The 27,080-nt window shown below is 45.6% G+C and overlaps 1 protein-coding gene across 1 annotated transcript in view; it reads left to right on the forward strand.

Annotated features, from left to right (window-relative positions):
- The first annotated feature begins 16,101 nt into the window (after nucleotides 1–16,101).
- Nucleotides 16,102–27,080, forward strand: part of LOC146080265 (E3 ubiquitin-protein ligase RNF31-like) — a 49,481-nt gene continuing 38,502 nt past the window's right edge. Inside the window, exon 1 of the mRNA XM_083187334.1 lies at nucleotides 16,102–16,263. The gene's annotated coding sequence lies outside the window, so the exon portion shown is untranslated. The remainder of the gene's footprint in view (nucleotides 16,264–27,080) is intronic.

Genomic DNA, 27,080 nt, shown 5'->3' on the forward strand with positions numbered 1-27,080 from the left:
GGAAATCGGCAAATCGGGTCAGTTTCCATCATGGGGGCGGGGCTTAATGACAGCACGCTTAAGCCCCCCCTAACTCCTGCTGAGAGGCTTCTCACAGAGAGGAGATTACAAAAGTCGGCAGCCCTGCCATGTGTCATATGTATTAATATCCACCCACCAGGGGCGGAATGAGCGCTGTTCCTGTAGCACACTTCAGCTTTACTGATTTATCATCAGTTATTCACAGGAACCTTTTATAGAATGTCTTTAACTTGCTTAGAAAACAACAATGGAGGTGGCTTCACACAGCAACATTATGATGACTGTGGAGTCTGATGTCTATGCCCTAATGAGCACTTGTTAATCCCTGCATTCCCGCAGCGATTAGTGCACCAGACAGAGGTGCCCACAGTGGGAATGGAATGTAAGGACAATAAATGCTGGGAACAGGCATGGCTCATTTACGCTCACCTGTTTTTACCTTTATACATAGAACTGTGAGTAAAATGTGCAACATTGTCACTGCACTTATTCCTAAATCAAAGTAGCACTGCTGACAGCTCAGTGTGCTATTGTAAAGTACTAATCAACAGTCAAGCTGAGGCCAGAGCAAAGAGTTACCTTCACCCGTTTCGTGTACGGGTGGAGGTACTGTAACTGGGGGTATTTATGGGATGCCTCTTTTACATTATTGTTGCTTGTGATGAAAATTCAAAAAAATGAATTGAAACGTTAAGCAGTATCCTCATTGTCTGATTATTTACTGCGAGTGCCGCCACCACCACCTCCTTCTATCCTATTATCACCGGAGGGCACCCAGAGCTATTGTGAACTTAAAAGAGTGAATGCCGAGACCAGAGACATTATATATATAATTTTAAGTCAGCGGGCCTGGCATAAGAAAAATATCAAGGGATAGCGAGATTTCAAGCGGAGAAGAAGAAAAAGCACACAAATTGGTCACATATAAATTTTAGAACAAGCAGCAATTAAGAAATTTTAAAAGGGATAGCAAGGTTCAAGCGGAGAGGAAGAAAAAGCACACAAAATGATCTAAAAAGTCGGCAACCCTGTAATAAGTGCACAGTGCTTATTAGCAGCTAAGACGGTAAAGGGGGAAATTTAATGGTATTTGTTTCCTAGAACGGCGCCCATCGCAGGCATCGCATGTACATCGCATGCCATTATAATGGCATGCGATGGGACCGATGCGATGGCCGCGATTTTACATAGAAAAGCATGGTAAAATGAAAATTGCGTTGGTCGCATCGCATGCGGCCAAAAAAACGCATGAGATGCGACCGACGCGATTACCGATTTTACATAGGGAACAATGTTAAATGGCCCAATTGACCCGATTTCACATAGGGAACAATGTTAAATGGCCAACAGACCCCAAATAGCCACCCTGAAGTGTGAAATGCCCCCCCGTCCAATTGTTAACGCCACCCCACGATCAACGTCAACCCGAAGCGTGGCGAGCACAGCGAGGCCGCGAGGGGCGGCGGTACGCGTCCTCCGACCTTTTCATACCCCCACTATCCACGTCGGCATGGAGTTGAGAATAGAAAGCGAGCCACCGAGCCCGAAGCGTGGCGAGCGGACGTGGAATACGAGCCCGAAGCGTGGCGAGCGGACGCGGAATACATGTTAAGTAATCTGTGTCCGCTCGCCACGCTTCGGGAGCGTGTTCCGGGGCTCGCTTCGCTCGCCACGCTTCGGGCTTGGTGGCTCGCTGCGCTCGCCACACTTTCTATTCTCAATTCCACACTGACGTGGATAGTGGGGGTATGAAAAGGTCGGAGGACGCGTACCGCCGCCCCTCGCAGGCTCGCTACGCTCGCCACGCTTCGGCTTGACGTTGATCGTGGGGTGGCGTTAACAATTGGGGGGGCCATTTCACACTTCAGGGTGGCTATTTGGGGTCTGTGGGCCATTTAACATTGTTCCCTATGTAAAATCGCGGTAATCACGTCGGTCGCATCGCATGCGATTTTTTGGCCGCATGAGATGCGACCGACGCAATTTTTTTCCTTGCGATGCCTAAGATCAAAATCTAGGAAACAAGTACCAATTTAATAAAATGGAAGATCTATTTTACAAGGGGTGTTGCTAAGGGCAACCAACCAGAATCTATTTCTTATTTAGAATGCACCTTCTAGAAGATATTATCTATAAGTTAGTATCTGATTGGTTGGCCATAGCAACATCCCATCTTAGCAAATTCCCCCCTAAATGTTCTCATGCAGTATTCTGACACTTTTAAAACATTCCTAATGACAGCGCTCTTCAGAGCCGGTGCCTGACCTCAGAGCAGATTACATATCATCACAGCTGCAGTGGTTTGGGACTTTTACGCCCAGTAAATCCATTGTTCAGATCATGGCCTGGAAGTAATGCTCATTAGGTTTGTGGTTGTGGTATTTGCACTGTGTAAGAAGTGGGGGAAAGGTGATGTTGTCACTCAGAAGTAACTTGCTGACTTCAAAACACTTTGATCTTTGTTGACCATGGAGATGAATTATCAGAATGTACAAATTCCTTTCTATATTACCGTTCAGAAGCCATTTTACAAAGAAAAGCGTTTCACTTAATTAAACAGTGTTTGAACAATGTTTTCTTTATATAAACCTACTGTAAGCAGTCAGACCATTTCGATGAATTGTAGTGGGTCAGCAAGAGCCATAAAAACATCACAGGTTACTCTCGGATGAATATTTTGTTAAATAATATTCAAAAACATTTATTTATTTTATTGCATGCAGGGTAAATTCGGGCATTTGCATGCGTTTCCAAGGCGGGCACCTGCCTTCCGGGGGCAGTCGGCTGTCAAAGTACATCAACTGCCTGCCCTGTTTTTGGAGCCAGACACTGCAAGTTTTAAGGCCGGATGTACTAAGGTAAAAATGCGGTAAAACCCCCATTTTCTGGGTTTTTACTGCATTTTCAAATGTATTAAAACCAGGCCACCCCGTCTTCGCTGGCCAGGGTATCGCCACCCAAAAGTGGGTTTTGATCGTCGCCCGCCACAACCGGCCACCTCTGCCAACCCCTGCCGCAGATGCTGACCCCCCTCTCTCTGGCATACCTTTCTAGGCTCCAGGAAGCTTGGCCCTGGACCCGGGAAGAGGTGCCGGGGACAGCCTGCTTAGGCTTCCCAGCATGTGGGGAGGAGGAGGCACCCAGGAATGTGACAGAGACACCCCGCACACCACAACACAGGGTCTCCGTCACCGCATTGCGATGCTAGTCGCATATGTTAGTACATATGTGCTAGCATCACTGCGGTGGGGCGATGAAGTATTTTAATAAATCCCACCCTTAGTCACTCCAGACTGACTACTTTATCTCTCTCAAAGGCTTAGTACATAGACCCCATAGACTTCTAACTCCTAACTGCTCTGCAACTAATGCTCCCATAATGCACTGCTTTGAGGTGTAGAGTGCATACTAAAATATGTAATCATGCGAAAATAACCCCACAGAGCGATGATTAGTTGAAAAAAGCCAAAACCTCTTTGATGGATTTTACTGATAAAGGACAGCCCACAAAGCCTATTGCCCTCAGCTGACCTCAGTCATTCTGCACAGCCATGTGCTGCAGCCTGAGTTATGGAACAGCATTTCCTCCTACCTGTCCAGGACCCCGACAAGGGTTGTGACACTGGCCCCTAACCCAGTCCAGTGTTCCACAACTACCTCAATGCTACCAGCCAAATGCTGCCTTTGAGGCCAATTCTTTCTCGACTACAAGCAGGGCCGGACTGGCCATCTAAATGCCAGAAGGGCTGATGGCTAGGTGGGCCGAATTTGTCCTGTGCAGTGCGAACGGCCACTTAATTTGCATAATTGCACAATTGCATCATGACGCGGCTGCGACGTGATGCGACTGAGCCTCCGGTCTGAACGGTGCGGGAGGGAGGAGTGCTGAGCGAGACAGTCAGGCAGCCAGTTGGCCAGTCCGGCTTTGCCTATGGCCATGCCCGGATTTGAATGCTGAGCCAGGGATGGTTAAGAGATCATAATATCATCCCCAGCAGCACGAGCAGGACCGCCTCCCACTGAGCAACACCCACAAGCAAGAGCCAAAAATGTCACCCATTTCAAAGGAGACAGGAGAACCTGGTCCTCTAGCATTTTTTACATGTCAGACCCTGGTGATGGGACTTCGGGCCTTATTCTGGTTGGTGCGGCCGGGCCGTACGCGTACGTCCCGGGATTTTTTATGATCTGCGCATGTGTACATTCGCTAATGCGCAGGCGCGAACACTCCACAACGCTTACGGACGGGTCTCTACGTGCGAAAAAACCTATACGCGAGTGTACGGGCATTGGGGGCGGCATAGGGGCGTGATGAGGGGAGCGGCCGAAATAATGAGGGAAAATGGGCGTAAATATGGGCGTACACGGGGGTGTGCACCAAAAATGAGCGGTGCTACTACCGCACGATCGACTAAAGCACCGTTCATTTCGGACACAAAACAGGCGGCCGCCAACCGCCATCTCAAACCACTCCTACAGATACCGCATGCCAGCGTGCGCCTGGGTTTGCTAATTTACGCTGATTACTACTCAAACCCATACACCTGAATGTAATAAGCAATGCTGCAGTCTATTGAGTCCAAACCATGATTTCACTACCTGCAAGCCACACACAGCACTCAAACACATTGGAAGCTTATCTTTCTATACTTCTCTACATTTAAAGGTTTGTTTAATTTAAGGTAAGAATCTTTTTAAGACCTGCTTATATATGCTAAGGTAGGTATTTGCTAAACAGTTATACACATTCACTACGTGCTTTCATAGACTTTACACAGTAGCACACTCAATCTACACAAGTCGACATGTGTCAACGTGTTCACTCTAATACAAACATAGGTTTTGTATTTATGATACAATAACATAAACCACATCTAACACCTACAAAGGATGTTTCAGCAATGTTTTAAGCCCATGCCCACTATTTTGCACATTAATTAATTCAATCAATTAATTAATTGTCAGAATTCTAGTTGAAAGGCAAGATTTGCAGGTCCATATATGTTAAGGGTATGCCAGCGTACACGGACGTACGCTCACTCTCACGAGCGGTGACATAAGCTGAGTTTTCCATTGAAAACAATAGGGACCCGTCCGTGCAAGCTGGCGTACGCTCAGATTTCCGCAAGAAGTCGGCGGGAAGACGGACGAGAGACGTCCGTAAACGGTGGCGTACGCTCAGTTGTACGCCAGTTGTCGGAGTGTAAGGGCTGGCCCGTCCGTGTACGTTGGTGTACGCTCAATTGTACGCCACTCCCCTTTGACGTTGTTTCTGGCCGTACGTATGCGGCTGACTTGTGGGTGGACTTAACCCCAACGGCCGCGTACGGATAGCGTACGTTAATAGCGAACGTACGCACGTTTGGCCGCTCCGATCAGAATAACCTCCTTAGTTCTGCAATAAAAACTTAAAATTCTATAGAGTGACTGTGGTCCTAAAGTGCTATTCAGGAGGACCCTGACATTATGTGTAGTATATATATATTTCCATCGAACAAGGAATTATTACCCTAAGTAGATGTATGTAAGGGGACAGTTCAAAAGGCACAATGCGCAATGGGCAGTGGCGGCTCCTGCTATAGGGCTGCAGGACTGCAGCCCCACCAGTTAAAATCACAACACCAGAGACACAGACAGCACCAGAGCTCCGGTGCTTCCCCCCGCGGGCACCCCCAACCTCCGGAGCTCTGGTACTGGCTGTCTGTCTCTTGACATGCCTGTAACCTCCTCTCACCAGGCTCCATGAAGCAGCAGGGCAGACACAGCAACAGCCCAACCCTGTGGGGAGGAGTTCAGCATGTAGTAGATTCCTATTGGAAGCTGCTACTGCTCATCATACACAGAGCTGGAAACTCCTCCCTCTCTTGGGCTGTCAGTACATGGAGCGATGACAGCAATAGCTTCCAATAAGAAGCCATTCTGTGCAAATCGCCAGAGCTACAATGCTTCTATGGGCTGCTGTCTGTGCAGCCCAGAAGCAATTCTCTGCAGTGAGCATGCCCAGTGTGACTCAGTGTGATGCAGCTGAAGGAAGGTATACATTGCACCAGAGAGGGGCATGGAAGTTTATTTTATTTTAATAATATCTGTGTGTAGATCTTTATTAAGAGTATAATTTTGTGTACTTTAATTAATATTAGCACAATGGTGTAATGGTTAGCATTACTGCCTCATAGCACTGAGGTCATGGGTTCGTATATTCTCCCTGTACTTGCGTGGGTTTAGTCTGGGTAATCCGGTTTCCTCCCACAATCCAAAAATATACAGATAGGGTTAATTGGCTTCCAACAATTTAACCCTACAATGTCTGTGTGTGTGTGTGTACATGTGGTAGGGAATATAGATTGTAAGCTCCACTGGGACAGGGACTGATGTGAATGTTCAAATATTCTCTGTAAAGCGCTGAGGAATATGTGTACGCTATGTAAGAAACTTGTGATAAATAAATAAATAAATATTAAAGTTATTAAAAGTGTGTACCTGTGTTTGTGTGCATATGAGTACATCATTTAGTTACAGTAAATGCATACAAACACTGGTACAGCGCAAATCAAACTAATAACCTGCAAGTATATAATGACCGTCTGCAACGAGCAGTACCCAGGAAATTGCAGCCCCCCTTAAGTCTATAGGCAGGAGCCGTCACTGGCAATGGGCATATCAGATTGTGTCATATTCTGTAATGGGCATTATGGTGTGTTCCATATTGTGTAATGGGCATTACGATGTGTTCCATAATGCCACGCCTCCTTTCCTCTGACCACGCTCCCTTTTTTGCGAGCGCTTTTGCCGCGCCAGTGTCCCGCCTGCTACAGATGGGCCTGTGTGCTCAAAATGCCAGGGCCGATTTCTGGTCCCAGTCTGGTCCCGGCTACAAGCTTGAAGTAAACCAACAACCCACTAAGACAATGCAACCCTAATCGCACATGGACAATTGATGCTTTAGATAGAGCAGATATTCCAAATGGATTTAGTCAGGTTATACGTAGTAAGATATAATCTCTGATATCATTTATAATCATTTGCCAAAGTGTACATCTACTGTATAAGTATTGCTGGTTAGTACAAAGGCTCCATCTGTTTTACATCCTTTGGAAGGGGGTATGGGTCATTAGGTTGACAGTGTCTAGGTAGACATTTAAAAGGATGACCACTATTGATCGACATTCAAAAGGTCAACAAATGAAATCATGTCATCATGGGAAAAGGTTGACATGAGTTTTCAAAACAAATTTGGGTGTCTATGTTGACACAGGTCGACATGAAGTATACTGCACCCGCTCACATGACTCGCTGCACTCAGCACACTATTTTATGGGCCTGGGGGACAACAGGCCCATACACACATGGTGACATGAGCAGTGAACGATGATGCACGCTCACACATCATCGCTGGCCCGGCCACAGTGGAGTGGGTGGCTTTTCATAGCGTCATGTTATTGAAAGTCATCTGCCCCCGGGAAAATCACTAAAACTGCCCAGTAATTTCCCCATCATCGGTCAGCATACATGCTGGTCAAAATTTTCCAGTGTGTATGACCTTTAAATTAACATCGCTTCACCATTCACTCAATTTAAAGCCACTTTTACTAACCAAAGTGAATTGGATCCCACCACACCATAGTTGCCTACCCTCCTGCATTCTGCAGGAGACTCCCTGAAATAACAGCAATCTCCCTCTCTCCCTCATTAGTCTACCAATCTCCCTCATTTCACCTAGTCCACATTACACTGTTACATTTTTGGGGAAAAAGGGAATGAGAGACAGATACATTTACATTGAATCATCAGCAGCATTTCCCAGCACTTTACCAAGTATAGTAACTCTTACTAACTGCTTTGGGGCTCATCTACATTTGGATATAAGTCATTTTAAAAGATTTCGCTCAGATGTAGCAGTACACACCCACAATTCTAGATGCCTCGTTGACAATCTCTTTTCGCAATCTCTCCATATATTGAACTAGACACGCCCTTTGGGTGGAGCATAACACGCCCCCTGTGCAAAATTCTGCTACCTACTATAATCTCCCTGAAACTCGTTTTCAAAAGTAGGCAAGTATGCACCACACTGTTTGTAAACAAAGTTATAAATATAAATGTATATGCATATATATACTGTATAGTTTATATAGACTTTACAACAATGTACAACAAAGCACAAAGAACTTAACCTAATGAAACAGTATAGTAATACTATGGCCAGTATTCAATGTAATTTCTAGCGATGTGCATCGAATCCTGTGCAGGGTTCCGGAGGGCTGCAGTATTCACTGCCAGCCCTCCCTGTCACTTTATTCAACGCCGCAGGGTCTCACTGTCCCTGATGGCGATTTTTAACCCCTGCTGTGAACGCCGCAGGGAGCTGGGGGACGGCAGCAGGCAGGGAGATGAAAGCCTGTCCCAGAATTTGTGGGGGAGAAGGAGGGCTCCCGGGGACACAGGCAGCAGAAGCTGCCACCCCCCTGGTACAGCTGGCAGGGGACATGGGTAGGGAGCCGCTTCACTGGTCTCGCTTGTGCATATGTAATGAGCGGGACCAGTGTGAAGTGAAAATCACTGCTGGCGAATGTATAATAATAATAATAAAATAAAAAAAATTTATATATTGAATCCAAATAGCAGAATTTTTTGACACCCAGAAAAAAACAAAAACCTTTATTTTAAAAGATCACTTTCCAGTTCACCGTAAAAAGATGTTGAATGCAAAACGGTGAATCATGGCGAAAATCATGCTGAAAGCAGTTCTCCATCCTAGCATTGAATACAAATCGCTGGTGTATTTCAATGGGGTTTTCACTGGTATTCTCGGCGAATCCCAGTGAAAACCCCATTGAAATACACCAAGGATTTGCAGTAAGCATGAAATGGAGAACTGGCCGGCATTCACTGTTCACTTTCGGCGAACAGTGAACATTGAATAGGGTGAATCAGTGAAAAAGATTCACCACAAGGGGCGAGATTCACCAAACTGTAAATGCGGTAAAAACCCAGTTTTAGAGGGTTTTACAGCATTTTCATATGCAGCAAAGCCCCACCGTCGGGGCTTCACTGCGAGGGGGTTACCCAAGTTCCTATTTGGCGTAACCCCATGGAAGCCTATGGGCTTCCCTTCGCGTCCCCCGCCGCCCTGCGCGCCCCCCGCCGATCAGCGTCGCACCCCCCTCACCTGTGTCCGGGCAGCCTCCTGCTGTGCTGCCCAGACCAGTGAATGGAGCCCTTACAGCCAGGTAAGGGTGCAGGGAGGGAGGGGGGACCCGCAGCACATCACCGGCCTTCGCTTTGGCGTTAATAATCGCATATGTTAATGCATATGCGATTATTAACTATGCGAATGCCGGCGATGTACAGCGGGGGTTATTAGTGAATCCCGCCGAAGGAGTGAAAACAGCCCGATTCGCCGAAAAAAACAAACGGTGATTCGGGAGCATTGAATACTGCCCTAAATGTTAATAGTTACAGCAGGTCCTAGTTTAATAGGAATGTTTAATAGAGGTTAATAATATATGTATAATTTTATGTGCAAGCCATGTAAGAGTTCTATGTATACTGTATCTATTACAAGTTATGGTGGTTTGTAATTAGCACTTCCAAGCTTCCACATTAAAGAAGGATAAAGACAAGTTTCAACATAATACATCTTGCTTGCTGTGTACTGTTGAATTTAATTGAGCTGAGCTGAGTTAATACCATATTTACCCAAGTCCTGATGACTTATGTAGGGTACACACCAGGACGACCACCGTCGTTCACGACCGATAGACGACCATGGAACGATTTCCCTTGGACTTCCCGGGAGCTCCCAGGCAGTCCCCAGCAAACGATTAGCAAAAATTGTGGGTTTTTTTGCGGAACGATCTAGATCCGATCCCGATGTGCCCGCGATGGTCGTTAAGACGGTCGGATCGCTGGTTTTTGTTTTTTTTGCAAGAACACATGCGACCGTCGTCAGATGGGCCTTTGAAATTGTAATGAAGGGGCTGGACTAGCAGAGGGGGAGGACTAGCAGAGGGGGATAGGAATAGCAGCAGCCATTTTAAACCAGTGTATTTCTGCTTTGTTACTAGTGAGGCTTGGTTTATACCTGCTGGACATAGCTATTTACACATTACTTTGTTTTGCCTGCCATTACAAAGTGTCTTTTAACCCTGCACTATGGAGAATGCAGTGATGGGTAGTCACCAGCAACAGTACCTGCTCTATTATGCAGTTTTGAAGCTCAGGCGTCAGAGAGCCCAGCGCAGGAGAGAAAGATCATGCTGGACAAAGCAGTGGCTACTTCAGCGTCAGACTCGTTCGCACATGCCACTGCTCAGGGACATCAGGGAGAATAACCCAGACGATTTTCGTAACTTCTTGAGGATGGATGATGCCACATTCCAGGAATTGCTGCGTCTGGTGACTCCCCACATCGAGAAGCAGGATACCAAGTATCGCATGGCTATCCCTGCTGAGGAACGGCTGGTGGTGACCCTGAGGTTTCTGGCGACAGGACGGTCTCTTGCTGACCTAAAGTTTGGATCCCTCATCTCCCCGCAAGCTTTGGGCCTCATCATCCCGGAGACCTGCAAAGCCATTGTGAAGGTGCTGCAGTACCAGTATTGCAAGGTAAGGATGAAATATACACTGTACACTTTATTGTGCAAACAAAATATTTTTATTTATAATTTAGGCCTAGGACAGAAACAGGTTTTTTAGGCCTTTCATGGTTAAAACATGTAAAATAGTAAATAGATTGTGTCAACACAAATATATTATAATACCATATATAAAAGATATTGTACAAAAACACACACTATATATAAAGATTTAAGTATGTATGACCCAGTTTAAACTTTCCCAATAAGTACGGGCTACTGTGTGGCAGAGGATGTCTGCCGCAGATAAGTAAAGGCTGCGGCCCACATGGCGCATGGCGCAGATGCAATGGTCCCGGCCCCATTGATGTGCGCCATACGCCATGTGAGCAGTGGCCATCACATACCTGCAGCTGAGACCATGTCTGCCGCACAGTACCCCATACTATTGGCAAAGAAAAAAGGGCAATAAATGGAGTTTGCTATCCAGATTGAGGAGAATCCTGTTCTCCCTCTGGTAATGCAGGTACAGGTAGCAGCATATAAATAAACAAAAAAAACACACTCTGGTAACTTCTGGAACATGCCCTTACAACAGTAGGGATAAGGTACTGTGCGGCAGAGGATGTCTGCTGCAGATATGTAAAGGCTGCGGCCCACATGGCGCATGGCGCAGATGCAATGGTCCCGGCCCCATTGATGTGCGCCATACGCCATGTGAGCAGTGGCCATCACATACCTGCAGCTGAGACCATGTCTGCCGCACAGTACCCCATACTATTGGCAAAGAAAAAAGGGCAATAAATGGAGTTTGCTATCCAGATTGAGGAGAATCCTGTTCTCCCTCTGGTAATGCAGGTACAGGTAGCAGCATATAAATAAACAAAAATACACACTGTGGCCCTTGTGTGGCAGAGGATGTCTGCTGCAGATATGTAAAGGCTGCGGCCCACATGGCGCATGGCGCAGATGCAATGGTCCCGGCCCCATTGATGTGCGCCATACGCCATGTGAGCAGTGGCCATCACATACCTGCAGCTGAGACCATGTCTGCCGCACAGTACCCCATACTATTGGCAAAGAAAAAAGGGCAATAAATGGAGTTTGCTATCCAGATTGAGGAGAATCCTGTTCTCCCTCTGGTAATGCAGGTACAGGTAGCAGCATATAAATAAACAAAAATACACACTGTGGCCCTTGTGTGGCAGAGGATGTCTGCTGCAGATATGTAAAGGCTGCGGCCCACATGGCGCATGGCGCAGATGCAATGGTCCCGGCCCCATTGATGTGCGCCATACGCCATGTGAGCAGTGGCCATCACATACCTGCAGCTGAGACCATGTCGATGGTAAATGATAAAGTAGCCTATTTTTTAAGACAGATCCTCAAAAACAGGACACTCTGGATCTTCTATCAGTAAAGAACTGTAGAATTGACGGTACTGGGGGGGTTGAGAAGGCTGTGTAGGTGTTGACTGGGTATGTGTTGGAATTGTGCTCGACTGGCCTGCTACGGTGGCAGGCGGAGTAGGCACTGGTGATTCTAATGACAGTGGTGTGTCTGGTGCACTACCAATGCCAACTATTTTAGTGCCACTGTTGAGATACCCTAAACTGCCATTATACACCAACTCCATGCATAACTTTTCAAAAGTAAGTTGCTGGTTAGGAGCCATGTTGCGAACACACTCTGCCACATAAGTGAAGTAGTTGTCATGTTTGTCCGGGTTTCTTTGCAGGACTTGATGTGCCCGCATCATAAATTCTTCATGTGCCGCTGCTTCTCCTTTTTTTCCTTTGCCACGCATTTTTTTGGCACGGGGGAGTGGTGGAGTGGGTTCCAGGGTGGGTGGCGGAGTGCGTGCCGGAGTAGGAACTTCGTTCGATGTGCATGCATTCTCAGATAGGACAGATAGGTCTGGGGTTGCAGGTGGGTAGTCACCAAGCTGTAAAAAAATTGAACATGTTTACTAATCAATTCTATTTACTTCTAATTTCAGTTCCCTACCAGCGTGAATGAATGGAAAGTCATCGCAGAGGAGTTTGAACAGCGATGGAACTTCCCAAATTGCGGTGGAGCCATTGATGGCAAACATGTCCGCATAGCCCAGCCTATCAATAGTGGTTCCTACTATTTTAATTACAAGGGCTATTTTAGCATTGTACTAATGGCTGTTGTTAATGCGAACTATGAGTTTATCTTCCTGGATGTAGGAAGGAATGGCCGTGCATCGGATGGTGGCACTTTCAAGGACACAAAGTTCTACGAAAGGCTCATAGCGAACACCCTTCACTTGCCGTCTGTCCAGGAAACTAAACAGGGGCTTAACTTTGTTTTTGTGGCTGACGAGGCTTTTGGCCTGCACGAGCATGTCATGAAGCCATATGCGCAAAGGGGGTTGAACCATGACAAAAGGATCTTTAACTACAGGCTATCCAGGGCACGGCGTGTTGTGGAAAATGCTTTTGGCATCCTGGCAAGCCGGTTTCGCATTTTCCACACTGCCATTAACCTGAGGGTGGACAAAATTGACTGGGTTGTCACGGCGTGCTGTGTCCTGCACAATTTGCTCCGCAGAAAAGCCACACAGCAAAGGGCTACAGGCACAGCACTCCAAGAAGACCAAGAACTGCCAGAGGAGGTAGTGCAGATATCCTCCTTGCAAACCCCAACACAACACTACACAGGGAGTGCACGAGCCAAACAGGTGAGGGAACAGTACATGGCCTACTTTAATGGGGAGGGCGCTGTGGATTGGCAGGAGGAATCAATTAGATAGCCAAAAAAATAGACTCACCGATGCAGACTGCGAATTCTCCTCCTCCTCCTGCGCCGTGACTTCTTGGTTTTCATGTTCTACCATAAGGACTACTCCTGTCCTCATCGACTCCTGGCTGAGGGTGAATGTCAACCGGTCATAGTACCAGAGCGATGTTTGATACATCTCGTCGACTCCAGCACCAGACTTCTTTGCAGCCTCCACCTTCTTGTGTTCCTTTAAGAACACCGTGCGCAGATTCTGGATGCGTTTCCTCACCCATTCAACATTGGCCTCTGGGTGAAATGGAAGACTGTAGCGTGCCAAGTCCTCCAAGGCTTGGTTTCTTTTCATTTTGTTTGAATACTCCTTGGATTTTGTTCGCCACAGGCATTCGTGTGAACGATATTTTTCAATAAACCCTTCAAGAAACTCTTGTTCCTTTGCGTTGGACATTGGGACTGTAAAAAGATAAAACCATTTTAGTTGTTATAGTTATACCCATGTTTTGTTTCATATTTAAATTTTTATAGTTATAGTTACCAGTTTACCTAGTTCTTATGTTTTAAGTATTTAAAATGTTAATAAACTTTTATGAAAACCACTATACATTTTATTGTGCAGATTGCTATTCACACACACAGGTGAATGGGGCCTAGCAGAGAGGAGTGCATGGAATACTGCAATGGTGGACAATGGTTTATGTATATATATCTATATATACACAAACACACACACACAGGTGAATGGGGCCTAGCAGAGAGGAGTGCATGGAATACTGCAATGGTGGACAATGGTTTATGTATATATATCTATATATACACAAACACACACACACACAGGTGAATGGGGCCTAGCAGAGAGGAGTGCATGGAATACTGCAATGGTGGACAATGGTTTATGTATATATATCTATATATACACAAACACACACACACACAGGTGAATGGGGCCTAGCAGAGAGGAGTGCTTGGAATACTGCAATGGTGGACATTGGTTATATGTATACACACACACATGGGGCCCACCCAAAAAAAACAGTGACATGGTCGGGTGCACGGTTGCCAAACCAGTGCTTTATACACACTATATACATTGGTGGCATCAGTGGGCATGCATAGAAGAGCATTGGGAGTGCAAACATACCAGGTTGTTGTTCTGGGAGATGAGACAAGAAGGAGAGTCCAACTGCTGCGCCAGCGCTGTTTGCTATGTGGAAAAACATGGCGCCGGGGGAGTGTTTAGGAAATGCCACTCAAATAGGCTGGATCAAACGACGGACGCACCGACGGACGGACGACGGAGGCGGCAAAAAACACTCACGATCTGCATACGATTGACGGTCGGTCGGCCTGGGATTGACGGATCCTACCTGCAGCACGTAGGACCAAAGATGCGACCAAACGAGCGGCGTGAACGCGCATTGGATCGGAATCGGATCAAATAAATGTCAAAAACACACGATAGTACATACAATCTGCATACAACCGGTCGGAATTGGATCTAAATTGACAGAATCGGGCCCTAGTCGTCCTGGTGTGTACCCAGCATTACTAAATACTTACCAGCAAAGGGGTGATCGATGTGATTCTCCCCTCCAAGTGTCACATGTGTATGCTCAGGGTAATGCATGCGCCAAAGATAAGTGCTCAGCTGCCGCAAAGATTGGCATTGTGTTCAGTTAATGTCCACCCCTGCATCAGGCACTTTAGGCTCTTATTCTGGTTCACTCGCAAAGGCAAATTGTTTCTCAAATGAACAAAACCAATGGTGGGCAATGGGGTCCCCGAGAGGACCCCATTGCCCACCATTTTCTCTAGGGTTCAGGTTCCAGATTGTGCACTTGAATTATACATTATACATACAGTATGCTCTATTATACATTGCACAGGACTGTAATGTATTCTCTACAGGGCATTGCTGTTATTATCTTGTACATGATCATGCATGCACTGGTATTTATCAAGGAGACCATGCACTAATGATTAGTCTCTAAGTATGGGCCCCTGCCAGTGCATTTCCCTGGAGGGCCCTTAAAGCCCTAGTCCGACACTGGATCCCTAGTCCGACACTGGATCCCTAGTCCGACACTGGATATGCTCTTTGGCAGTACTGGTCTATTGGAGCAAATAAAATATGTATATTGCATTGCAAGCAGGGCTATTTTTGTGCAGGCTTCAGCAGGAACTGAGGCCCTTATTCTAGTTCACTCTTTCTGACAAAGTATTTCTTAGATAGACAAAACCATGTGCACTGCAGGTAAGGCAGGTGTAAAAAAAAACCCACCCAAATCTAATTATCTCTGCACAAGTAACACCTGCCTCACCTGCAGTTCACATGGTTTTGTCCATCTAAGAAATATTTTGTCTGAAAGAGTAAACTAGAATAAGGGCCTCAGTTCCTGCTGGAGCCTGCACAAAAATAGCCCTGATTGCAAGCAATACGTCTTCTGAGTGGATACATTTTTCACCATACTGTCTGGACTTTGGCAATAAATTCACAGACCTTTACCCTAGTATATTAGTAGCAATACCATTTTTCATAAAGTTCTCTGAGATTACAAGGCAGATGTTGGGAAATTAAGCAATCTGACGCTTGTTCTACATCTGAGTCACGTTGTTTTGTTTCATTATTTTGAAATAACAAGTTGCATCCTCCGACATTCTTTGGGGTTTGCAAAGTGGGTAAAAAAAGAGCACTTATGTCCCATTTACCTCTCAGACAAACACACAATGTGAAACTGGAATTAGAGACGTCAGTCCCACCCATTTCAACCGGGAGATTTGTGTCTGTAAGATATCTTAAAGTATTTTTCCTCATCCTGATCCCAGAGTTTTGGCTCCTATCCACCGTGGTGTGTCAGGGTGTAAAGAATCCTGAGAGATGCAACTGGTACTGGTGCCAATGGTGAGGTACTATCCTTTATTTATTTATTATTATTTATTTACAGTTTCGCACAATCACAGGTCCTTTATCAGCCAATTACTGCGCATGTACGGAACATGGTTTTTATGGGCTGCCACTGAGCAGCCCTTGTAGAGGTGTCCCAGAGGGAGGTAACACCGCCCAATGTGACTGCCTTGGGTGACTAGCAGGTCGTCCTTCCAATAAGAAGTTACTGCCAGTTACAGTGATGCAAGAGCAGTCTCACAGACTGCATATGGCTTCGCTTAGGCAGACAACAGTGGCAGATTTTACCTGGGGGGAGGGGGGGGCAGTCCTGCAGCCCATAGGTAAAAAACACCACTGCTACCCAACCACATTGGAGCAGAAGCTGCTGCAGCAGGCATGGCAAATCTCCAACTATTCACCTTCCCTTCCCAACCACAGCAATGCAGAAGCTGCTGCAGCAGCCAGAGCAAGTCTCCAACTGTCCACCTACACTCGCCAACCACAGCAGGGCAGGAGGTACAGAAGATCCCAAAAAACCCTCAATCAATAAGCAATCAAGAGAAAAAATAACTGCCTGTGATTTTACAACGATATCTACAGTGTTCGGACCACTTTGCCAATGAGTCGCTTATTAATTTCATTTTGTCAAAGGTTTTGTAAAGTGAAAATGTTCTCATTTAATGAACCCTTATTGGCCTTTAAGGGTCCACTTAAGCGAGTCTGTTTATTGTGTTGTATTCAGAAAGTCATAAGCTTACCACAGACATATCACAATGCATGAAAACAACAGAAATAGCATGGACCCTTATGACAGCACCCTTAAGGGCTCGTCTGAGTAAACCCATCTTCGAACTTAGATGGTCCCTTAAGATGATATGGTAGTGTGCAAAGTTTGAAGACGATTAGTTAAAGCGTTCGAGAGTTATCGTGCAACATCCACACACAGACACACACACACACACACACCCTCACATCGTTCAATTATACTTATGTATATAGACTTGTGCACTTAACCAATATTCTTGAGCATGTTGCCTGTTAGGAACATATTGTGTTTCAGTGATGTCACTAGTGAACAGGCAGTCTGTATTGACGTTGGCTCAGAAAAGGACTTTCACCACTGTGTGCTCTCCAAGGTAATCTTTTAAAACGTATTTAGTTTTTCCCCCTAGAAGCTTTTTCTTTTCTTCCACATCTACATTAATACAAGAGAACAGTTACAGCAATAAAGATGCATCATGATCTTAGCAAACAGTATCCAACACATGGAGGCTTTAGTTTTGATCTAGGCAACAAGAAAATTGTTATCAAGCCCTTGGGTGTGTCTCTCCAGCTTTCTGTGGTGTTGGTCGGGTAACATGCTCAGCCAGTTTAGGTAATACCAACCTTCTTTCTTCCAAGAATAATGTTGAGTCTTGTCGGAGATGTCTTGTATATGATAATTTGTGGTATTGTCATAGACCTAAGGTTACTAAAGTACAATGTATTAAGAAACATTACACCAAATCATTATTTAGTTTTACAACATTATTTGATTTCTATTTATCTTTGCTCATGCTGAACATACCAATGTCTGCGAGATACCATCTACTGATGCTACTGTTTATCAAACATATTCCATAGTAATTAGTATCTTTAGAACCACAGGAAATATAACTACTGTTAATTCATGTTATTAAAAAGGGCCCTGTCACTTCCACACAACAGCGTTGGATGGCAGTTGGGCGTATGCTGTATCACATTACATGCATGGTAATAAATGTGTGTTCAAATCCATTAGTTAATCTATAATAATACTTAAGTTTCCAAAATAATATAAAACGGTTAAATATGTGACCGTATATTGCAGATACTGCCTCATTCCAGCTCCAGCTAAGTTCATTATGGGAGACTGAAATGTAACAAGCTCTGAAAGACTTGAATCCTCGTGTGGAGTAAGCGTGTCTTCCATATTAGGAACGCCTGGCTATTGAGGGATCTTCTGCTCCTTCCTTTGGATGCTGCACGTTCCTCTTCTCCCTTCTTTCATTAATGCTTCTATGCAAAGTTTTACAGTTGTTAAAATTTCAAGATAGTTTTCAAAACCCACATAGGCATGCCCAGATAAGGTCCAGAGAGCAGTGGCAGAACAATGGTCAGAGACACCTGGACCTGGGGTTCCAAATAGCACACTCCTGAAAAGGGTGAGTGTCCTTGTGGGAAGTCCCCTGAATACATCACTCGGGAGCATGATTATCATTCCCATTATTCTGGGCTGCTCCTGGAGTCTACCTGAACTGCCGGATACTTCTCAGCTGGGTGCTGCACAGCACTTTGATGTCACCTCCTGCAAGGATGAAACTTGGGTGCGTTCTACACCTCCCATAACCCTCAAGTGACCCCTCTGCTAGGGAGTGCCTGGCCTATAGTGCTTACCCAAGAGGAGCTATGGACGGAGAGGGGAGATGTGTCACCCTCCTCCATCAGAAGGGGAGGAAAGAGGTCAGTAAGGGATTGAGGCCCTTATTCTGGTTCACTTACAAAGGCAAATTCCTTCTTGAATGGACAAAACTATGTGCACTGCAGGGGGGGGGGAGATATAGCATGCGCAGAGAATTAGATTTGGGTGGGGTTTTACTTCAAAGTGAGATCTATATTGCAGTGTAAAAATAAAGCAGTCAGTATTTTTCCTGCACAGAAACAAAATAACTCACCCAAATCTGAATCTCTGTGCATGTTACATCTGCCCCCCTGCAGTGCACATGATTTTGTCCATTTGAGAAGGAATTTGCCTTTGCGAATGAACCAGAATAAGGGCCCAAGCCATGTCGTCATTACCAGGCACCTGATATACTGTATAGTGCCAAGATTACCTGCATTATACAGCCAGGGGCATGGCTAGGACGACATAGATTTCCCTTCCCTTCTGTGGGGCAGGGAGGGGCACCCGATTGTTGGGTGCCTCCTGGCCGATCAGAGCGAATAGACAAGCATGAACTAGTCAATATGATGTCGCAAAACGTGCCAGAAATAATGAAGTACATATGTGAGGTTGGTGTACTCACAAAAACATATATTAAACCCACATCCTTCCTTGTGGCTGCAGTAGTAGGAGTTTAATTCATTTTTGTTTTCTGCAGCATGCATGATGGAAGGAACACAGGAAATGTAACATTAGCCTCCATTGTTTAATTAATCACTTGGCACTGAACAGTATGATTGTTGATTTTGTCGTGACAGATTGGCTTTAGCTTGTGTATAATTATGATAGCTTTAAGTATGAGGAGCTCCACCTTGATTGTTATCTGCACTGTATTACAGCAGCGATGAGTATGTGAATGGGGTTTACATTTAACAAAAAAATTTACATTTTTTTTTTTAAACCTTACCAGTGCAGTTCTATTTCTTTCTAGTACAATATATTGCCCCCTCCTATCACTAACCATGCCACTGCCTAGTGTGGAGTTTTATACTTTATAGCACAATATATACTGATCAGAGAACTCCTCACCGTGAAGTTTCTACAGCTTATTAAACTGACTTATCTGATAGTAACACCAAAGAAATTACTTGCCCCCATTGGGCAATGCCTGTGCTCAGCTAGTGTAGTCTTGTGTTGAGACGTTCCCTCCCATAATAATAATATAGTATAAGTGCCAAAACTAACCGCAATTAGATGTCACCCCATGCAATTTTTTTTTTTATTATTTTAAAGTTGTATTTATTTAAATGCAAGTCAGCTACTCTGCGATAAGCACCAATATCAAATCAGTAGGAAACAGGGACCTGCCAAATATTGGTCATGATTTTGGTGAGTTCATAGCCTGCAGTATCACGTGTATTCTCATACTGGGTCCCCATCTGTGTAGAGTTTCTGTGTTCTGATATTTGCATGCAATTCCTATGGGAGCACTGGGTATCTCCCAGACTCCATAGATATACTGATCGTGATTTTGTACAGCTAGACGTTTTCTGCCCCATGCCCAAAAAAATTAAGGTGCTCCCTCCAATAATTATAACTTTCTATACCTATAGCACATGCACGTTGCATTGCCAGGGGTTTCTAGCTCGTAGCCAGGGGTTACATGCTTGTTGTCAGGGTATTACACTGGTACTTCCTGTTAGAGCTTTATGTGCTGCGCTCTCCTGACAGGCGCTAGGGGTCCAGTAGGACCTCTAGTGTCTGTCTCCTTAAAGGTGGCATCCATCCTTGTAGGGCTGTTCAAGAGATTCCGGCCCTTATTCTGATTGAGTCGGACGGCTGCGTGTTCAGTCGGACGGCCAAAATATTGTGTTTGCGCATGTGCAGAGGCGTTTCTGCGCATGTGCGAACACCGCGCACGTCCGAATACGGCGTGAATTCCATACAGAAAACGTTTGGATGCAACAATCCGAACAGGGGTGGAGAGGGGCGTGAAGGGCTGTTTGGGCTCATTACCATATGCGTTCACATGAAACCACTCGCGGTCCATTCGCTCAGTGTCTTACCGCATTTGGATGGTGTGAGCAATCCGTATGGTAGGCGGAGCTAAGAACACTCGGTTGCCGCCGGAAATACGCATCCGTCTGAGTCAACTACAATAAGGGCCTCCATGCGGATGGCCAGACCACATGAAATCTGCAGTGTAGACCCTGCGCCCGCCCCATCCACCGCTTTTATTTACTCCATTGATGCGTCTTTAAGAATAGCATTTATCTCAGATCAGTTTCTTGCTATGAAAGTTCTAAAAGTCAAAAAAATTAAAGTTAGAAAAAACTTTGTGTCTTACATTGTTTTTGGCTTTACTGTAGGTGTGTCAAGTAATCTAAACAGTCACTAAACCCAAATTATTCCAGTTTTCAGCTGGCCCACAGCATCTGCATCTGGTTTGTAGTTTGCAGAAATAGCACCCTGTGCAATACGTGCTTACTCTCCTGCGGCAGAGACATGATTTTTTGAGAACTCTGCCAATTCCCCGGAAGAGTGGCCAATCCTCCCACCCGCTTCCTAGTGAAGTGGGCAGAATGTGGGAGATAATTACCTGGAATCCACAGTTAGGAGGGGGCTAATCTATTGTAATCTTGTCATTTTAGCCCCTCCCCCTATATGAGTCACAGCATTTTTTAATTATGCAATTGGTCTGCCTCTGCCATCATCACTGCCCACCTGTTTCTTTCTTATCTGGCCTTCTCCTTCAGAGGAGATTTCAAATGGTAACAAGTCTGCCCTGGGGCCAGTAGCACTGCTACAGAGCTGTTCTGTGGATGATAAGGATGCTCCCCATACAGTGATGTACTTCCTGGGGCCGTTGGCCATACCTCCCAACATTTTTAAAGGTGAAATCAGGACTTTATGCATGCGCCCTATGTCTGTACTAAGCACAAGGGTGTGTGTGGCTTTGCCATGTAGTGGAGTGGTCCTGACCACACACAGGACAGATTTTGTTGTTTGGGAGGTATCTCCGTTGCACCTCCCACTCAGTGTGACTTCATGTGTTCGGGGTGGTACAGGGTGCAAAACTTCCTGCTCCGGCACAGCTGTGCAGTCCTGAAAAATTCACATAAACTGTGGAATCATCGGGTTCTCCTTGTGTGCGAACCCCCGATTGTGCTTCTCTCTCACAGACTTCTCCTGAAGTACACGCTTGGGGATTCACACGCAGGTGCTAACTGGATTGGGCCTGCACAGTAATTAGCCATGGGGTCAACCAGCTTATTGAAAATGCCTGATACTGTACTGTCACGCAACCCCTCTGGAGCTGCCACTGCCTCTACCTCTCCCCCTAGTGCAGTGGCTCCCAAACTTTGAATCATGGCATCCTAGAGTACCAGCATTTTTGTCATGGCATCCCTAGGATAAAAGTTTTTTATTGATAAATGTGGGGAAAATATATGAAAATAAGGAAATTGTGCCTACCTGTCTGAGTTGTATGCAGCAGTGTCTGTGTGCAAGTCATTTTTGTGCTGTAGTATCTGCGACTTTATGCTGATACAGATACTGGCCCTTCCCTGGTGCACATACCTATTTACATGCTGCAAAACTGCACCATGGAATCTTGCACCAACCTCATATACTGATTGCATAATTCCATAAGAGTGTGGCCTCCAATGTGAGTGAGTTAGCAACCACATCAGTGAGACACACACACACACACAACACTTACATAGCACACTCATACATGTCCATGGATTGGAATAGCCAGCACCCAGGAAGGCTCATTAAATTTGTTAGACTGTGTCCCAATTGGTACTGTACTGCCACTCTTTGGGGTTTATTTACTATTATATTTCAGATAGGATATTGCTATGGACAACCAATCAGAATCTACTTCTTATTTATGGAGGTGGCCGGGCCGGCAGACGTGGACGCGCGCGTGTCCTATCCGCCGGCTGGCGGCATCACAATGTGGTGGACGGTGGGATCGGAGCCGCTCAGATGAGAGCGGCACCATCTGCACCTTCTAAAATAGGCATTCCCAACCACGGTCCTCAAGGCAGACTAACAGTGCACGTGTTCGTGAAATCCAGACTTCAGCACAGGTATTTAAATCAAAATAGCTGAAGTATTCATTAAGTCACCTGTGCTGAAGCATGGATATTGCCAAAACCTGGACCATTAGTGTTCCTTGAGGACCGTGGTTGGGAATGCCTGTTCTAGAAGATAATAGATTGAATCTGATAGGTTGCCCATAACAACATCCCATCTTATTTAATTCATTGACATACTGTGATTGACATACTGCAGCTGCTTGGGGGAGGGGCAAGGATGATAACAGAGAGTGGTGGCATGTCGGACTAATTTTCAAGGCCTGCAGCACCCAGTGTTTGTGTCTCTGGCTGATGGCTGTACGATGGTGATCTACTGCTATGTTCTATGATAAAAGAGGCATTCAGGAGGTGAGCAATAAATGCACCAACGTGTGAGACGCTCGCGCGTCTATGTCTTGTCCCTGTCCGCCGGATTGCCATCTGCCAGAAACCTGAGGCTGGCAGTCTGGCAGCAACACTGAGAGTGGCCCCATCTGTAACTTCAACTTTACCTTCGACAAACACATCGCCATCTAGTGGTAACAAAATATGGTGCAACCTTAAACAATCTCCATTTAAGGTAACATATTAAGCTGGATACACACTGGGCGATAAATAGTTAACGATATGGACAATATGAATATTGGGTACTCTTTACTTAGAAGGGCGCCCACGATTTTGATCGTGGGCATCGTTAGTAAAAAATCTCGGGCATCTCGGGCATTGAATGCACTAAAAAATCGGGTGCGATCAACCGACGAGATGCCCGAGATTTCCCATAGGGAACAATGTTAAATGTCTCAATTGACCCAATTTTCCTGTTCAATGCCTCAATTGACCCGATTTTTCCATAGGAAACAATGTTAAATGGGCCACAGAGGCCAAATAGGCACCCTGAAGTGTATAATCGCCACCCGAATTGTTAACGCCACCCCACGATCAACGTCAACCCGAAGCGTGGCGAGCGCAGCGAGCCCCGCGAGGGTACGCGGACAGCTGTGAAGCCCGCGAGGGGACGCGGATACCTGTGAAGGTATCCGCGTCCCCTCGCGGGGCTCGCTGCGCTCGCCACGCTTCGGGCTCGGTGGCTCGCTTCGCTCGCCACACTTTCTATTCTCAACTCCGCGCCGACGTGGATAGTGGGGGTATGAAAAGGTCGTAGGACGCGTACCGCCGCCCCTCGCGGGCTCGCTGCGCTCGCCACGCTTCGGGTTGACGTTGATCGTGGGGTGGCGTTAACAATTCGGGTGGCCATTATTCACTTCAGGGTGCCTATTTGGCCTCTGTGGCCCATTTAACATTGTTTCCTATGGAAAAATTGGGTCAATTGAGGCATTGAACAGGAAAATCGGGTCAATTGAGACATTTAACATTGTTCCCTATGGGAAATCTCGGGCATCTCGTCTGTCGCATCGCACCTGATTTTTTAGTGCATTCAATGCCCGAGATGGCCGAGATGGGCGCCCTTCTAAGTAAAGAGTACCGAATATTGATATCATGTGTGTGTATGTTCAATAGCCTTAATGGTGGGTGTTGCCGCAGGTCGTTAACGACCCCTCTCCTGTTGTCTGTACATGCAGCTCAATCTGACGGAATCATCAGTGACTGCATGTATGGAGCAGGGGTGCGTGTGATGTCACTGACCGATATTGCAAACAATATTGGTCAATGTGTATACACTATATTGTTCTCTTGCTGCACCATCAATATAGTTAACTATATCAGCGGCCACTAAGCAGGATTCGAAAAGTGTGTACACTCAGAGTTTAAGAGAATACAATTTTGTATGTGCTTGCTATTTTTTTTTTTAAGTGGCAACATATATTACACATACAGTATATTCCTGAAAATGTGTACAATTCTCATTTATTATTAGTATTAAAAAATATATTTGCTTTCCTACAGCCTTTATACTATGTTTGTTGTGACATTAATGTTTATCTTCTGTGAAATGTTAGTGACAGCAAACAACCAGCTGGGGACTTTGGAGAAGTTCTGTCCTCTGCTGCCTGTGCTACAGAATAGATACAGAAGACCTGACGGAAATGGATCTGAAAGATCTCACTGCTGTATTTGGCCAACACTGAAAGATGCTGAATCCAGAGCGCCCTCTTGTGTTCACAATGGACATGTACACAGATCTATGGCTGCACAGAATTTAACAGCAGAAAAGGACCATTTGGCCCATCAAGTATAACTTTTAGTAACCTCAACCCTATTTGATCCTAGTTCTTTGTAGGGATATGCTTATGTCTATACCAACAATATTTAAACTTTAATCTACTGTCTTAGACTCTGATAGCAGGTCATTCCACTATCCACTACCCTTTCTAAAAAATATTTTTTCCTCAAGTTTCATTTGAATCTACCTCCCTTCAGTCGCAGCTTGTGTCCTCATGATCTAATAATTAATTTCCTTTGAAGAATGTCTCCCTCCGTTACCTTGTCAAAACCCTGGGTATATTTGAAAGTTTACATAATGTCCTTCCTTTACCTTCTATGCTCCAAAACACATATCAAGTAAGATCTTTTAGTCTTTCCAGGCAAGTGTTGTGACCTTGCACCATTTCCTTCTGGATATGTGTCCACCAAATCAGCATTCTAGATGAGGCCATATCAGTGACTTGTACAGTGCCATTTTTCTCTTCTGCATCACAGGCAGTTTCTATCCTCCCTGAGCTCGTCTTACCACACCTGCTTTATGGCTTTACAAGTATACTGCCCCAGTCAAACTCGCCACCTGCCACTTCTTGCTTTCTGCTACTGATTTTTCTTTCTTTGCAACCAAGCATCTGACTTGCCTTACTAATTGCAATGTTACATTGTTTCCCTGCCTTTAAGTCATATATTCCCTGCCTTTAAGTCATATATACCCTTCCACTGCATAAACCAGCTGGTTCTCCGACCCCTTGCCTGTTTACATCCTGCTATCTAACCACCACCCACTCGCTTGCACCTCTTGTAATCTGTCTGTCTCCCTTTCCTACTAGATTGTAAGCTCCTCCGAGTAGGGCCCTCTTCCCTCCTGTTGTCAAAGCCCACTTCTCTTCACATTTCACTCACAGCTCTCCTATACTCCAACACTCAGTGACCATCTTCGTCTGCATACTCATCTCCATCATTGGCCTCAAGCCTTTTGTAGTATGTTGATTGGGTCCTCACTACTTACATTTAAGCTGTAATGTGTATTGATCTGTGGCGCTCTGTATTTGTACTGTATTTTTGTTATTTATTCAATGTTATGCCAAGCTTTGTCTCCCTGTATTGTTCCTTTGTACGGCGCTGCGAAACACTTGTGTCGCCTTATAAATAAAATTATAATAATAATAATAATATCATCTGAATGATGCGTAGATCCCTTTCCTCCACAGTAGTTTCCAATAAAGTGCAGTTAAGTCTTCCTCGCCAAATGCACTATATCCTCCTCCCCTCTTTTACAAACCCTTCTCTGGCTGGGTGCCAGACGGGGTCCCGACAGTCATTTACCCGACATGGGGATCCCGACTGTCAAAACACTGACAGCCGGGTACCCGACGCCACCGGCTATTCTCTCTCGTGGGGGTCCACGATCCCCATAGAGGGAGAATAAAATAGGTGGCGAGTGTAGCGAGCCACCGTGCCCGCAGCATGGCGAGCGCAGCGAGCTCGCAAGGGGCTTTGTTGCGCTCACCATGCTGTCTGAGTCCGGCCAGTTGGGATTCCGACGCCGGGCAAATGACTGTCGGGATCCCGACTGTTGGACCCCTATACCACACCCCCCTGGCTTCCAATCCCTTTCAGAATCAAATTCAAACTTCTCACACTCACTTATTTTATAAAGCTCTCACACACTCCTCTCCCACTTACATCTCTGACCTAATCGCCCTCTACACTCCAGCCCTTCGCTCTGCTAATGCACGCCACCTCTCTTTTCACCTGCTGTTTCCTACCTCTGGAATTCTCTACCTCAGACTCTCTACCTCTCTACAAAACTTCAAGCGGGCTCTCAAGACTCACTTCTTCACCATACCCAGCCAATTCTCACCTATGTTTACTGTCTACCCCACCTGTGTCACCCGTTTGTCTGCGCCTCTCCTTTAGAATGTAAGCTCTCGTGAGCAGGGCCCTCTTTCCTGCGGTTTTCTGCCACACTGATACTTTTTCCAATGTCCTCTGCTGATGCAGCAATATATATGTACCCTGTACTTGTCCTCTATTGTATTTAACTGTAAGTCATTGTTATGCTTATTCGTCTATGTACTGTAAAACTGTAATTGGGCACTGTGGATCCCTTGTGGCGTCATTAAATAAAGGTTAATAAAATAATATTATTTATCCTATTTTATCGTCTTTTTATGTTTCTAGTT

The sequence above is a fragment of the Crinia signifera genome, chromosome 5 (genome assembly GCF_055691185.1).
Source record: "Crinia signifera chromosome 5, ASM5569118v1, whole genome shotgun sequence".
NCBI lineage: Eukaryota > Metazoa > Chordata > Amphibia > Anura > Myobatrachidae > Crinia > Crinia signifera.